Raw genomic sequence first — 3,905 nt, forward strand, 5'->3', positions numbered from 1 at the left:
TATGCACAATTCAACAAGATTGAGAGAACAATTGAAAATGATTTGCAAGTGTGAAAAATACCCTAGAATGAAGAAATATCCTAGAATGAAGAAATATAATTCTATGAAGCATAAATCATAAGAAATTGTCACCAAAAACATATCAATATATACAAAATCCATCAAAATTACATCACACAAGCTTGTAGAAGTGAATCCTGCATAAAAAGGCATTTGTGAACCGTGCCATTTTGACTCAAATTCTGCAAATCAACATTTAGCACATTAAAACTCAATAAAAATCTACATAAAGTTGCATTTATCCACAAATGAGAAATGACTCCCCAAGTCATGCCAAGAAAATGCAGTATGTCCACCTTGAATCTCACAACCTAAATAAGCTCAAAACTACAAAGATGACCCACTTACCACCATATTAACATTAAAAGCACAAATACTTAAAAGTTACACACCCAACCTCACCAAGAACATAAGTCATCTGCTGCAGACCCCTCCTTTGCTGCAGAATTTCTTTTTTTTTTCTCTCTGCATAAACAGGTAGCAAACCTGCACAGGTTATGCAGTAAAAATCAATCAATTTTTGGGAGAGTTTGAAGGACAAAATTTCAGATTAAGAATCACTCCCCAGCAGTTCAGCAACCTTCCTCCATTGAAATACAGATACAAGGGACAAGATTCAACAATGTCAAAAATTGAATTTGGGGAGATTTAAGATAAAAACAAAAGTAATGTAAATAAAAGTAAATCAACAAAAGCAAAATAAAAGAACTTGGGGTGCCTCCCAAGAGCGCTAATTTATAGTCCTTAGCTGGACTCTTTTCATGTTTCATGGTGGCTGAAATTGGAATTTATTGCCTCTGTTTCCAATAGGTTCTTCAATGAATCTATATTTCATTTTCTTTCCATCACATGAGAAGATCCTTGTTGCTTTATCTAAAAATCCAACCATTTCTTTCTTGACAACCTTTGGTGCATCTTTTTCTTTGAGAGATGGTTGTTTTACTTCACTTTTCTCCACTTGCTCAACTTGAAAGATTGGTGCCATAGGACAAGGTGGATTACTATTCAAATGTTGTGCAAATGCAGCCTCTTTTGGATTTTCATCATTGATACTCCTTTCATGGATAAGACAACTTTTAAGAGAAGCCTTCGGATAGCTCTTTTTAAAGTGCTCTTTTACTAACTCATCAACTAAATCAATTCTCAAACAAGAGTCTACATCTTCATGTTGCTTCTTCTTATCATTGCCAATGTTGAAGACTAAATGATCCTCTCCGACTCTGAGAGTAAGCTTCTCACCTTTCACGTCAATCAAAGCACCAGCTGTAGCTAGGAAAGGCCTCCCCAAAATGATTGGGATATTAGAATCCTCTTCCATGTCCAAGATGACAAAGTCAACAGGTATATAGAATTTCCTAACCTTCAGAGGCACATTCTCTAAAATCCCTTCAGGATACTTAATTGATCTATCAGCTAACTGAAGAGAAATGTGGGTTGGCTTAAGATCTCCCATGTTGAGCTTCTCATAGATGGAGAGGGGCATAAGGCTAACACTAGCCCCTAAATCACATAAAGCTTTTATAGAACATGATTCCCCAATGTGGCATGGAATTGAAAAACTCCCTGGATCCTTGAGCTTTGGAGGAAGTTTCCTTTGGAGGATAGCACTGCATTCCTCAGTTAAGGCTACAGTCTCATAATCTTCAAGTCTCCTCTTATTTGAGAGAATTTCTTTTAGAAACTTAGCATAAGAAGGCATTTGGGAAAGAGCATCAATAAAAGGAACATTTATATATAGCTTCTTCAAAACCTCTAAGAACTTTCCAAATTGCTTATCAAGCTTGGCTTTTTGAAATCTCTGTGGAAAGGGAAGTTGTGGCTTGTAAGGCTCTAGAGGTATGTATTTCTCTTCTTTCTCTTTTCTTGCACTCTCTTTCTTTTCACTCCCTTGTTTTTCATTTTCATCAACATCTTCCTCATTTTCTCTCTTCTGACTTTTTTCACTCTTCTCATTATGTACTATTTTACCACTTCTCAGTGTAATGGCATGACATTGCTCTCTTGGGTTTTCTGGTTGACTTGGAAGTTTTCCAAAAGACTTGGTACCTGAGAAAGATGCTTGTTATGCAATCTGATTTTCCAACATTCTGTTATGTGTTTGCATCTATTCTAGCCTTGCTTTCATCTCTCTCATCTCCTCATCATGCTTAGTTTGGTTAGCAAGAATCTGTTGTAATAAAGCTTCTGTGGTGGAACTTTGTTCTTGCTGTTTTGGTGGAGGATTCATATTTTTCTGCTGAAAATTAGGTAATGGTTGCCTATTTTGCTGATATGGAATTCCTTGTTGCTGTTGTGGTTGAAAATTCTGATTTGGAACTTGACTTTGCTGATTTGCCCATTAAAAGTTGGGATGATTCCTCCAAGTTGGATTATAAGTTTGAGAGTAAGGATTCCCCATTTGCTTGTTTCCATAATTACCAACATGTGCTGCTTGCTCTCCATAGTCTACTCCACAGCTGGTAGTTCCTTCTGCATAAGCAACTTGTTGTGAACTTCCAGATGATGATGATGAACTAACCAACATACTCAAATCTTCCATCTTCTTAGCCAAGACATTTGTAAGTGCATCAAACTTTGCATTAATCATGTTGAACGGATCAAGATCATACATTCCAGCAACTTGCCTCTTTTGAGTTGGAGCTGGTCCTCTAGGACTACTCCAAATATGAGTATTCTTTGCAATTTTCTCCAATAGCTCATAAGCTTCATCTTCATGCTTCATAATAAATTCTCCTCCTGTTTGAGCATCAATAATCCCTCTAATTGCAAGAGTGACATTGGTGTAAAAATGCTGATTTATCATCCATTTTGGAATGGCATGATGTGGGCATTGTCTCTCTAATTTCTTCCATCTCATCCATGACTCATAAAGAGTTTCATCTTCTCTTGGTCTGAAAGCTGTCATTTAATTCCTCAATTCTTGAGTTTTTCTAGGTGGAAAATATTGTGCAAGAAATGCATCAGTAAGTTGCTCCCAATTTGTAATGGAGTTGTGAGGTAAAGAATCAAGCCAATCCAATGCTCTATCTTTCAAAGAGAATGGGAATAGCTTCAATCTTGCTGCATCATCAGACACTCTAGGTTGTTTTTGCATGTCACAGATCATAGCAAACTTCTTTAGATGTGTGTGTGGATTTTCAGAAGGATGTCCTCCGAATTGAGAATTCTGAATCATTTGAAGAACTCCAAAATCCATCTTGTAACTATTTGCATCAATTCTTGGTCTTGCTATGCTTTCTCTCAAGTCATCAAAACGAGGAAAAGCATGATCCATCATACTTCCCCTAGGTACATTAGCATTTACAACCTCTTCACCTTGGGCTGCATTTTTATTATTTCGATCATTTCCAGCATTACCACCAATTCTAATTCTTTCATCAGCCATGTCTGCTTCTAATTCAGTCTCTCTCAAAGCTTCTTTCCTTCTTCTGGTTTCTTTCTTGTTGGCTTTACAAAATTTTTCAATTTCAGGATTGAATAATAAGGATGTGTCACTTGTGCTTCTAGCCCTTCTCATAAAGATCAAAAGTACCTGAAAAAGAACAAACAAACACAAATGAAAAGATAACAAAGATAAAACTAACAACAACTAAAATAATCAAGAATTCAATCTTAAACAAACAACTCTTCGGCAACGGCGCCAAAAACTTGATGTGGCCCAACCGCAAGTGCACGGGTCGTACAAGTAATATAGAAAAGATATCGTTCCCACGAGGAGTTGTGTTAATGATTGAATTTTTGATATAAAAAGTTGACTAAATTAAACTATTTTTGAAATTAAAGAAATAAATTGATGGGTATTGGAGTATGAAATCTATATGTACAAAATTAATAATCTATTCAAC

The 3,905-nt window shown here is 36.1% G+C and overlaps 1 non-coding gene across 1 annotated transcript; it reads left to right on the forward strand.

The window, feature by feature from the left end:
- Window positions 1-2,873: 2,873 nt before the first annotated feature.
- LOC131171582 (small nucleolar RNA R71) lies at window positions 2,874-2,980 on the forward strand. Its single transcript, XR_009142242.1, has one exon. It is a non-coding gene; the product is annotated as a small nucleolar RNA R71 (small nucleolar RNA).
- The last annotated feature ends 925 nt before the right edge of the window (window positions 2,981-3,905 follow it).

This window comes from Hevea brasiliensis, chromosome 12 (genome assembly GCF_030052815.1).
Source record: "Hevea brasiliensis isolate MT/VB/25A 57/8 chromosome 12, ASM3005281v1, whole genome shotgun sequence".
Taxonomy (NCBI): domain Eukaryota; kingdom Viridiplantae; phylum Streptophyta; class Magnoliopsida; order Malpighiales; family Euphorbiaceae; genus Hevea; species Hevea brasiliensis.